At 35.3% G+C, this 13,230-nt stretch overlaps 1 long non-coding RNA gene across 1 annotated transcript; it reads left to right on the top strand.

The window, feature by feature from the left end:
• Positions 1-1,325: 1,325 nt before the first annotated feature.
• Positions 1,326-11,691, top strand: LOC127968963 (uncharacterized). The gene is made up of 2 exons (XR_008156190.1): positions 1,326-3,489; positions 11,323-11,691. It is a non-coding gene; the product is annotated as an uncharacterized LOC127968963 (long non-coding RNA).
• Positions 11,692-13,230: the final 1,539 nt, after the last annotated feature.

The following is a 13,230-nucleotide window of genomic DNA, read 5'->3' as shown; positions in this document are numbered from 1 at the left end:
TTTTAACCGATTTAAAAGTGAAAGTAAAAGTTCGGGAATTGAACCTGTAGGGGCGCAATTTCTCTCAGACAATGGAAGTCTAAGCACATATACTCAAACAGAGGGACAGAGTGAGATGAGATGTCTGACAGTTTTTTAATTTTCTGTTATCCATACAGTGTTGTAAAGTCGTTAAACTATGCATATTTCCTCAGAATGACTTTTTCATCTGTATGAAAAAATTCTTTGACGTGTTTGGAAGCTGCAATTTAAAAATACAATAATTATTCCCTTTGTAAGGTCATTTAAAAAAATCACCACGGCAAAACCATTCAAGCTATCCAAAATCCATTCACAATTTAAGTTCCTATCAGAAATACTGATGTGTGTTCAGAGTTTTGTGAAATTCTAAGTATGTTATTTGCCTCAAAATCACCTGAGAAGTATTCCAGTTTGACATGTTGCCACGTCAACAATTTTTTAGATATCAATATCCCCCTTGCAGATTTATATCGGCTGTGTTTTAACATTATTCTGATGAAGTTTGAAGCAAATCGAGTAATAATAAGATGCTGAATTCAAATCATTTTGAAAATGACACACTTCCTTCTGCCAGTTGGTGGCGCTATAACTTTGACTCCTAATAGTCACATATATGCGATCGACATCATACAACGAATAATCTGATGAAGTTTGATTAAAATCAGGAAATGTATGTGGACGGTATTAGACACTTCCTGTTTCTCATTTCTCGCCATAATTTCAACGCCTCGCCACGAGCAAACCGTTCGAGATATCAAAAATCCCCTGGCAATTTTTCATCCCCAGTGTCTTGAGATCATGTTGACCAAGTTTGGCGGCAATCGAGAAAAAAACCTATGACAAGTATTTCAAATTCCAGAGCATGCGCTTTTTACATAACTCTAAATAGCTGACTTCCTGTTGGGTGGAGCCTATGACATGCAATACGAAAGTTGTTCGGCACGATGAGATCTATATGTGTACTGAGGTTCATATGAATATGTGCAAGTATGTGTGAGCTATACATCAACATTTCTGACTGTGTTCCAGGGGGCGCCGTAGAGCCCCTGTGCCACGCCCGGGTCCCAGCCTCTGCAGGCTCCTAAAGGCCACAGATTCCAAAGTGTGCGCAAATTTTCAAGAGTTTTTGAGTATGTTAAGGACCCCAAAAGCCCCCACAACTTTGACGAAAAATTTGAATACTAAACCCTAAATAGCCAACTTCCTGTTGGGCGGAGCCTATGATATGCAATACAAAAGTTGTTTGGATTGATGAGATTTATATGTGTACCGAGTTTCATACGTCTACGAGCAAGAATGTATGATATATGGCCCTCCATATTCCAGGGGGCGCTGTAGAGCCCCTGTGCCACGCCCGTGTATCAGTCTCTGCCCGGCCCTAATGGCCGCAGGTTCCAATCTGTGTGCCAATTTTCAAGACTTTTTAAGCACGTTAAGGGCCCCAAAAGCCCCCGAGACGTTGGAAAAAAAAAAAAATAATAATAATAATAATAATAATAAAAAATAATCCTAAGGAAAACAATAGGCCTCTCGCCCTTTGGGCTTGAGCCCTAATAATAATAATAATAATAATAATAATAATAATAATAATAATAATAATAATAATAAACGGAGCAATTCCAAGAGGGTCCTCACACCATCGGTGCTCGGGCCCTAATAATAATAATAATAATAATAATAAACAAAGCAGATACAAGAGGGTCCTCACACCATCGGTGCTCGGGCCCTAATAAATATAGCTGCAAGCAGCGATGGCGGGCTCAAGCCACCAATGCCATCACCACCCCGGTGGCATCAGGTAAACTGTGCCCAGCGGGCACATGCATTCACAATATCCCTCTGGCAGTGAGGTTTTAAAGGATAGAGGGGAGCGTAGAGGGGAGCGTGCATTTGCAGTGGCTGGGCCACGACTCTGGAATACCCTGCCTTTAGAGATCAGACTGGCCCCTTCCTTGTCTATTTTTAAATCTTTGCTAAAAACTTTTTTATTTTCCTTAGTGTACTGACTACTGTGTTATGCTACATTTTGAAATGGGTGGTTTTAAATTTTTTGTCTGGTCTATTTTTATGTATGTGTAATATTCTTGCTCTTATGTTAAAGCACTTTGGTCAGCCAGGAGGCTGTTGTAAATGCGCTATACAAATAAATTGAACTTGAACTAGAACTTGAACTTGATATGGCAGTTAAAGGGTTAATCCGAATCATCTAGACTTTAAAATCACATTCACAGAACAATATATATATATATATATATATATATAACTTTAGTAACACTTTACAATAAGATTTCATTTATAAACATTATGTTAACATGAACAATATTTATATAGCATTCATTCATGTCAGTTAATATTCCAAACTTAAACATTAAAACATTGTTTTATTGTGATTTTTTTCCAAGCACATTTTACCAATTCCAAACCATATCAATCTTAATAACTACCATTATTTTTTATTTAATCATTTATGAGTGCTATACAATAGTCCAGGAAAGCTGGAAGAGAAAAACAGGTCAAGAAGAACTGACAAAAGAATTGCAAAAGAATTAGGAATTAATGTGAAGATTAATTTTTTGTCAATTCTGCAAGACAGACTTTCAGGAAAGGAGGTGGAATAAAAATGAGCTCCTAAATCTTAATCCCAGATTCTGGAAGATATATTCCTCAAACCATCGGACAAGAGAAGGTGGTGCTGGTCCTTCACGAGTCACTCTAATCTGTTCATTAAGCCTATATATAAAGTCTTAATATATAGTATTTCACAATACTTCATGGTATTCTAATTAAATAATTTTTTGGAATCTTAGATCTCTCAGAACCTGACACATTGTAATTCTGAGACTCCAGGAAAGTGGCAGTTCTGTAAAATGTTGGCGCTGGAGACTAAATGCTCACTGATAGTTTCACACCTAATTCACTTAAAACACACACAAACACACACACACAGTGACAGAGGGACAGAGTGACATCAGATGTATGTTTTTTAATTTTCTGTCATCCATATAATGTTGTATAGTCATGAAACTATGCATATTTCCTCAGAATGACTTGTCTTCTATGTGTACATTTTTTTGAAGTGTTTAGAAGCTGCACTTTTTTTTACTGGTTCCTTTTTTACTATTATTTCAAAAAATCACCACGACAAAACCATTCAAGCTATCCAAAATTCATTCACACCTGTTCTGTAAGATTAATTCTTTAAACAGTGGTAAAAGAGGATGTGGTGCTGAACCTTCAAGAGTCACTTAAAACGTATCTGTCCATAAAGCCTATTAAGAATTATTCTTAATATACAGTTCACAATACTTCAGCTTGTTATTCTAATTAAGTGAGGGTCATTTTATCAGTAAAATTCCTAAAATACATATTATTTTATTTGAAAGATTTCTATAAATTATTTAAATCATACTCGTTTCTCCAATAATTATTTAAAAGTAATCATATAGCTCCCTCTGGTGGCCATTATAGGTACTAAGAATTGCAAGCTTGATTTATAAGTTATGATAGTTTAAATTTTATGCTGGCTCTTGAAAATGATAAAGCTATGAAACTTACTGTGCTTCCTTCAAATGAGGACTTCTACTTATATAAAAAATTATGAAGAGTTAGAATGAAAAATTTTAAAGATATAGTAAAATAACTATTGTATTTTTTATGTTACTTTAATAAATCTCTATGGCAACACCATTTAAGCTATCCTAAACCCATTCACAATTTAACATCTCAGTATATTGGCATCATGTTGAAAAAGGAGTATGGAGTAGTATGAGGAGGAGTATGAATTCATTTACAGGCTGATTTTATCATAAATCCACAATAAAATTTCTGAGTTCTGTATCAATCTGTGTTGTTGTTTGTTTATTTTTATCTTTTATTTTTCATAGGAAGATAACTGACCCTTTACTCTCCTTTTTAATAAATGTGCTTATAAACCAAGGACAAGCTATTTATAGCTGTATTTATAAACTGCTTACTACTGACTATTAATATTGGGACAAGGCTTTATAAAGCATGATCTGACTATTTACTAATGAGTGCAGTTATTATAAAGTGTTATCAATGAATTTGCTAATGTTAACAAATTAGACATTATTTTACAGTGTTATCAAATCCTTAAATGACTCATAAGCATTTGTGAAAGTTCTGCTTGCATTACAGCTTAGTATTGATCTGTGAGCTGAACAGATTTACTGTTACATCTATGAGATTATGTAAATTCAAATAAATATAATGTCACAGGATGTCATAGGTCAGTATCAAATGAGTTTGAAATTATTATTTGCAGCACAAATAAGTTTTTTTTAGGATTTTTAAAAATCCCTAAAACTGACAGAAAAAGGTTAAGGCCTAAGCTATTTCTATGTGAGTGGCTAAATTTATTTTTGTTTTCATAATTGTAATACACAAACTATGAAATTATACAAAATGTATAAAAAGGTAAATAAATAAATACGCACACATTAAAAAAGCAGCCAAGTCGAATGAGTTTCCTTTTTTATATAGATTAAAATTGAAGACAGAAGCAAGTGGTAAATGTGGTCACTTTAATATTCAAATCCAGTAGATCCAGTTTATGTTCACGTGGCTGTTTTCGTTTATATTCGCCAAGCTATTATGTATTTTGAAATAATCTTGTCCGTTATGTGTTCGTTCGTACGACGAAAGACAGAAACCTGCAGCTCAAGAGATATATGTTATTCTGCCAGTCGCGCTTTCAAATAGTCTTGCACACTTAAACAGGTCACAAACACCTGCATTTAGCTCTTGTAGTGTTACAATGGGTTTATTGTGTGCATTTGTGGTAATATTTTATTTAAAAAAGCTCTTAAACAAGAATAAATTCGTTTGTTTTGAGCTCGACACTGTACGCGCTGATCGGAGGCGTGATTTCAGATAGGCAGCCACACATATTTCATTTTCACACAAACAGTTCAAAAACATCTGAATTTAGCTCTTGGTGTGTTCTAAGTGGTTGATTGTGTGATATCGCTGTAATAATTTATTTTTAAAAGCTTTAAAACAGGAATAAATTCGTTTTTTTCTGAGCTCTTTACTCCAGACGCTCGTGATCACAGCGGTGATTCATCTCTCCTATTTCTCACGTATCTCTGGCCAGAAATAATTTATCCATGAGCCCTGAACCGGTAATAATCAGATATGTTGGTTTAGCTTGTCAGTGTGAATTAAATCTAAGTATTTATTTGTATTTTTAACCGATTTAAAAGTGAAAGTAAAAGTTCGGGAATTGAACCTGTAGGGGCGCAATTTCTCTCAGACAATGGAAGTCTAAGCACATATACTCAAACAGAGGGACAGAGTGAGATGAGATGTCTGACAGTTTTTTAATTTTCTGTTATCCATACAGTGTTGTAAAGTCGTTAAACTATGCATATTTCCTCAGAATTACTTTTTCATCTGTATGAAAAAATTCTTTGACGTGTTTGGAAGCTACAATTTAAAAATACAATAATGATTCCCTTTGTAAGGTCATTTAAAAAAATCACCACGGCAAAACCATTCAAGCTATCCAAAATCCATTCACAATTTAAGTTCCTATTAGAAATACTGATGTGTGTTCAGAGTTTTGTGAAATTCTAAGTATGTTATTTGCCTCAAAATCACCTGAGAAGTATTCCAGTTTGACATGTTGCCACGCCAACAATTTTTTAGATATCAATATCCCCCTTGCAGATTTATATCGGCTGTGTTTTAACATTATTCTGATGAAGTTTGAAGCAAATCGAGTAATAATAAGATGCTGAATTCAAATCATTTTGAAAATGACACACTTCCTTCTGCCAGTTGGTGGCGCTATAACTTTGACTCCTAATAGTCACATATATGCGATCGACATCATACAACGAATAATCTGATGAAGTTTGATTAAAATCAGGAAATGTATGTGGACGGTATTAGACACTTCCTGTTTCTCATTTCTCGCCATAATTTCAACGCCTCGCCACGAGCAAACCATTCGAGATATCAAAAATCCCCTGGCAATTTTTCATCCCCAGTGTCTTGAGATCATGTTGACCAAGTTTGGCGGCAATCGAGAAAAAAACCTATGACAAGTATTTCAAATTCCAGAGCATGCGCTTTTTACATAACTCTAAATAGCTGACTTCCTGTTGGGAGCCTATGACATGCATTACGAAAGTTGTTCGGCACGATGAGATCTATATGTGTACTGAGTTTCATATGAATATGTGCAAGTATGTGTGAGCTATACATCAACATTTCTGACTGTGTTCCAGGGGGCGCCGTAGAGCCCCTGTGCCACGCCCGGGTCCCAGCCTCTGCAGGCTCCTAAAGGCCACAGATTCCAAAGTGTGCGCAAATTTTCAAGAGTTTTTGAGTATGTTAAGGACCCTAAAAGCCCCCACAACTTTGACGAAAAATTTGAATACTAAACCCTAAATAGCCAACTTCCTGTTGGGCGGAGCCTATGATATGCAATATAAAAGTTGTTTGGATTGATGAGATTTATATGTGTACCGAGTTTCATACGTCTACGAGCAAGAATGTATGATATATGGCCCTCCATATTCCAGGGGGCGCTGTAGAGCCCCTGTGCCACGCCCGTGTATCAGTCTGTGCCCGGCCCTAATGGCCGCAGATTCCAATCTGTGTGCCAATTTTCAAGACTTTTTAAGCACGTTAAGGGCCCCAAAAGCCCCCGAGACGTTGGAAAAAAAAAAAAATAAAAATAATAATAATAATAATAATAAAAAAATATAGCTGCAAGCAGCGATGTCGGGCTCAAGCCATCAGTGCAACGCCACCCCGGTGGCATCAGGATAACTGTGCCCAGCGGGCATAAGCATTTACAGTAACCCTCTGACAATCAGTTTTAAGGGATGCGGCAGTTAAAGGGTTAATCCGACCAATCTAGACTTTGAAATCACATACACAGAACAATATATATAACTTTAGTAACACTTTATTTTAATATTTATAAAAAATGTATAAGGTGTGCATTGTAGCTGACACCTATATGAACACATTACAATTGCTTTGTGACTGCAAGTCTTTCTTCTCAAATGCTATTGAGCTTCAAATTTGCATTTGAGCCCATGTGAAAAAGTTGCATAATTTACATATGACTTACAGTTTGTTGTAATAAATATCAAACATTCAATTTAATTGTGCATTATAGCTGTCACCTAGATGAACAATTACAGTTGTTTTTATGACTGTAAGTCATTCTCTTCAAATGCTACTGACGTTAGAAAAGTGTATAACAATATCACATGTAACTTTAGAGACCTTCCCTAAATTTGAGACTCTAGAAAGTCCAATGTCAAGACAACTTTATGCCTGTTTTATTTTCTTTAGTTTTCTTTTCTCTGTGCCGGATTGCTGATGTCCTATACCCAGGCATAGATGTCCATCCATCAATTACGAACATTCAGCCGCAAACATGAGGTGTGAGCGGTCGCGAGCGCGGATGGGAGAATGACGCATGTTTTTTTTTTTTTTTTGAGCAACTGGGATGGTGCCCCCTCTGGGAGTTGGTGCCCTACGAAGACTGCATACTATGTTATACTGCATAATGTTAACAAATTAGACATTATTTTACAGTGTTACCAAATCCTTAAATAATGTATTAGTGTTTTGTAATGATTTTAATGACCTATAAGCATTTGTGAAATAGTTTTGCTTGCATTACAGCTTTATCTGTCAGTTGAAGAGTTTTACTGTTACATCCATGAGATTAATAAATGTCATGTCACGTCACAGGTTGTCATAGGTCAGTATCAAATGAGTTTGAAATTATTATTTGCAGCACAAATTAGGGTTCTTAGGATGTTTTTAAATCCCTAAAACTGTCAGAAAAGGATAAGGCCTAAGAGATTTCTTAACCTGTAATGAAAGGAAAAAACACCACCATTAGCAACAACAAAAACAATAACAATTTAAAATACAGATTTTTTTTTTCCTGATTATTAAAGGGATGATTAGGTCTCTCTGTCTCTCTCTCTGCCAGACAGCCCCTCCCTACAGTCCACACACACTGTCACAGTCACCAACCCCCTCACACTCCCCCTCCCTCTCCCCCTCCCTTCCCTCACACAGACAGGGTGGCCAGAGTGAGATCATGTCAGTTGAGAAGTCTGACAGTTTTTTAATTTTCTTTTATCCATACAGTGTTGTAAAGTCGTGAAACTATGCATATTTCCTCAAAATGATTTGATCTTTGTATAAAAAAATGCTTTGAAGTGTTTGGAAGCTGCAATTTAAACATACAAGGCAATTAATGTTTCCCTTTTTACTGTCATTTCAAAAATTCACCACGACAAAACCGTTCAAGCTAACCAAAATCCGTTCGCAATTTAAGTTCCTCAATGGTTTTTCTTCATGTAGACAAAGTTTGGTGTGTATAGTGTACTTCCCCTGTGAGGAGTATGCATTAAATCAGAGCTCAATTTAAATATTCAAATCAAAATAGCCGACTTCCTGTTGGTCGTAGCTGATGACTGTGAATTAGAAAGTTGTCCGTCTTGAAAAGAACAATTTATGTACCAAGTTTGGTGTCTGTAGCTAAAACTAACCCCCCCACTTTTGACAAAAGGTGGCGCTATAGAGTGCCTCCTTCACGCCCTTTTAAAAGCTTTTGCCATTGTCTAGCTATCACTAATACTGATATGTGTTTTGAGTTTTATGTAAATCTGAGCTTGTTGTCTGCCTCAAACTCACCATAACAGAACATTCAAGTTTGACACGTTGCCATGGCAACACTATATCAGATATCAATATCCCCACAACAGATTTACATCGGCCGTGTTTTGTCATTATTCTGATGAAGTTTTAAGTAAATAGAGTAAAAATAAGATGCTGAATTCAAAGCATTTGGAAAATGACACACTTCCTGCTGCCAGTTGGTGGCGCTATAATGTTGACTCTTAATAGTCACATATATGCGATCGGTATCATACAACGAACAAACCAATGAAGTTTGATCAAACTCAGGCAATGTATGTGGATGTTATTAGACATTTCCTGTTTCTCATTTCTCGCCATAATTTCAACGCCTCGCCATGGGCAAACCGTTCGAGATATCAAAAATCCCCTCGCAATTTTCCATCCCCAATGTCTTGAGATCATGTTGACCGAGTTTGGTGGCAATCAAGTAAAAGACCTATGACAAGTATATCAAATTCCAGAGCATGCTTTTTATAAACAGCCCTAAATAGCTGACTTCCTGTTGGGCGGAGCCTATGACATAGAGTGCGAAAGTTGTTCGGCTCAATGAGATCTATAAGTGTACTGAGTTTCATATAAATACATGAAAGTGTGTGTGAGCTATGGTTCAAGATTTCTGACTGTGTTCCAGGGGGCGCTGTAGAGCCCCTGTGCCACGCCCGGGTCCCAGTCTCTGTGGCGTCCTGATGGCCGCAGATTCCAATGTGTGTGCCAATTTTCAAGAGTTTTTGAGCATGTTAAGGCCTCCAAAAAACCCCGGAAGGTTTAATAAAAAATAAAAAAAATAATAATAAGAAGAATAATCCTTAGAAGAACAATAGGGCTCTTCGCCCCTTCGGGCTTGAGCCCTAATAATAAGAAGAAGAAATATAGCTGCAAGCAGCGATGGCGGGCTCAAGCCACCAATGCCATCACCACCCCGGTGGCATCAGGTAAACTGTGCCCAGCGGGCACATGCATTCACAATATCCCTCTGGCAGTGAGGTTTTAAAGGATAGAGGGGAGCGTAGAGGGGAGCGTGCATTTGCAGTGGCTGGGCCATGACTCTGGAATACCCTGCCTTTAGAGATCAGACTGGCCCCTTCCTTGTCTATTTTTAAATCTTTGCTAAAAACTTTTTTATTTTCCTTAGTGTACTGACTACTGTGTTATGCTACATTTTGAAATGGGTGGTTTTAAATTTTTTGTCTGGTCTATTTTTATGTATGTGTAATATTCTTGCTCTTATGTTAAAGCACTTTGGTCAGCCAGGAGGCTGTTGTAAATGCGCTATACAAATAAATTGAACTTGAACTTGAACTTGAACTTGATATGGCAGTTAAAGGGTTAATCCGAATCATCTAGACTTTAAAATCACATTCACAGAACAATATATATATATATATATATATAACTTTAGTAACACTTTACAATAAGATTTCATTTATAAACATTATGTTAACATGAACAATATTTATATAGCATTCATTCATGTCAGTTAATATTCCAAACTTAAACATTAAAACATTGTTTTATTGTGATTTTTTTCCAAGCACATTTTACCAATTCCAAACCATATCAATCTAAATAACTACCATTATTTTTTATTTAATCATTTATGAGTGCTATACAATAGTCCAGGAAAGCTGGAAGAGAAAAACAGGTCAAGAAGAACTGACAAAAGAATTGCAAAAGAATTAGGAATTAATGTGAAGATTAATTTTTAGTCAATTCTGCAAGACAGACTTTCAGGAAAGGAGGTGGAATAAAAATGAGCTCCTAAATCTTAATCCCGGATTCTGGAAGATATATTCCTCAAACCATCAAACAAGAGGAGGTGGTGCTGGTCCTTCACGAGTCAGTCTAATCTGTTCATTAAGCCTATATATAAAGTCTTAATATATAGTATTTCACAATACTTCATGGTATTCTAATTAAATATTTTTTTGGAATCTTAGATCTCTCAGAACCTGACACATTGTAATTCTGAGACTCCAGGAAAGTGGCAGTTCTGTAAAATGTTGGCGCTGGAGACTAAATGCTCACTGATAGTTTCACACCTAATTCACTTAAAACACACACAAACACACACACACAGTGACAGAGGGACAGAGTGACATCAGATGTATGTTTTTTAATTTTCTGTCATCCATATAATGTTGTATAGTCATGAAACTATGCATATTTCCTCAGAATGACTTGTCTTCTATGTGTACATTTTTTTGAAGTGTTTAGAAGCTGCACTTTTTTTTACTGGTTCCTTTTTTACTATTATTTCAAAAAATCACCACGACAAAACCATTCAAGCTATCCAAAATTCATTCACACCTGTTCTGTAAGATTAATTCTTTAAACAGTGGTAAAAGAGGATGTGGTGCTGAACCTTCAAGAGTCACTTAAAACGTATCTGTCCATAAAGCCTATTAAGAATTATTCTTAATATACAGTTCACAATACTTCAGCTTGTTATTCTAATTAAGTGAGGGTCATTTTATCAGTAAAATTCCTAAAATACATATTATTTTATTTGAAAGATTTCTATAAATTATTTAAATCATACTCGTTTCTCCAATAATTATTTAAAAGTAATCCTATAGCTCCCTCTGGTGGCCATTATAGGTACTAAGAATTGCAAGCTTGATTTATAAGTTATGATAGTTTTAATTTTATGCTGGCTCTTGAAAATGATAAAGCTATGAAACTTACTGTGCTTCCTTCAAATGAGGACTTCTACTTATATAAAAAATTATGAAGAGTTAGCATGAAAAATTTTAAAGATATAGTAAAATAACTATTGTATTTTTTATGTTACTTTAATAAATCTCTATGGCAACACCATTTAAGCTATCCTAAACCCATTCACAATTTAACATCTCAGTATATAGGCATAATGTTGAAAAAGGAGTATGGAGTAGTATGAGTAGGAGTATGAATTCATTTGCAGGCTTTATCATAAATCCACAATAAAATTTCTGAGTTCTGTATCAATCTGTGTTGTTGTTTGTTTATTTTTATCTTTTATTTTTCATAGGAAGATAACTTACTCTCATTTTTAATAAATGTGCTTATAAACCAAGGACAAGCTATTTATAGCTGTATTTATAAACTGCTTACTACTGACTATTAATATTGGGACAAGGCTTTATAAAGCATGAACTGACTATTTAATAATGACTGCAGTTATTATAAACTGTTATCAATGAATTTGCTAATGTTAACACATTAGACATTATTTTACAGTGTTATCAAATCCTTAAATGACTCATAAGCATTTGTGAAAGTTCTGCTTGCATTACAGCTTAGTATTGATCTGTGAGCTGAACAGATTTACTGTTACATCCATGAGATTATGTAAATTAAAATAAATATAATGTCACAGGATGTCATAGGTCAGTATCAAATGAGTTTGAAATTATTATTTGCAGCACAAATAAGTTTTTTTTAGGATTTTTAAAAATCCCTAAAACTGTCAGAAAAAGGTTAAGGCCTAAGCTATTTCTATGTGAGTGGCTAATTTTATTTTTGTTTTTATAATTGTAATACACAAACTATGAAATTATACAAAATGTTTAAAAAGATAAATAAATAAATACGCACACATTAAAAAAGCAGCCAAGTCGAATGAGTTTCCTTTTTTATATAGATTAAAATTGAAGACAGAAGCAAGTGGTAAATGTGGTCACTTTAATATTCAAATCCAGTAGATCCAGTTTATGTTCACGTGGCTGTTTTCGTTTATAGTCGCCAAGCTATTATGTATTTTGAAATAATCTTGACCGTTATGTGTTCGTTCGTACGACGAAAGACAGAAACCTGCAGCTCAAGAGAGATATATGTTATTCTGCCAGTCGCGCTTTCAAATAGTCTTGCACACTTAAACAGGTCACAAACACCTGCATTTAGCTCTTGTTGTGTTACAATGGGTTTATTGTGTGCATTTGTGGTAATATTTTATTTAAAAAAGCTCTTAAACAAGAATAAATTCGTTTGTTTTGAGCTCGACACTGTACGCGCTGATCGGAGCGGTGATTTCAGATAGGCAGCCGCGAATATTTCATTTTCACACAAACAGTTCAAAAACATCTGAATTTAGCTCTTGGTGTGTTCTAATTGGTTGATTGTGTGATATCGCTGTAATAATTTATTTTTAAAAGCTTTAAAACAGGAATAAATTCGTTTTCTCTGAGCTCTTTACTCCAGACGCTCGTGATCACAGCGGTGATTCATCTCTCCTATTTCTCACGTATCTCTGGCCAGAAATAATTTATCCATGAGCCCTGAACCGGTAATAATCAGATATGTTGGTTTAGCTTGTCAGTGTGAATTAAATCTAAGTATTTGTTTGTATTTTTAACCGATTTAAAAGTGAAAGTAAAAGTCCGGGAATTGAACCTGTAGGGGCGCTATTTCTCTCAGACAATGGAAGTCTGAAGCACATATACTCAAACAGAGGGACAGAGTGAGATGAGATGTCTGACAGTTTTTTAATTTTCTGTTATCCATACAGTGTTGTAAAGTCGTGAAACT

This window comes from Carassius gibelio, chromosome B12, assembly GCF_023724105.1.
Source record: "Carassius gibelio isolate Cgi1373 ecotype wild population from Czech Republic chromosome B12, carGib1.2-hapl.c, whole genome shotgun sequence".
NCBI lineage: Eukaryota > Metazoa > Chordata > Actinopteri > Cypriniformes > Cyprinidae > Carassius > Carassius gibelio.
Note: the sequence above shows the minus strand (reverse complement) of the source record. Positions and strands in the feature narration are given on the sequence as shown.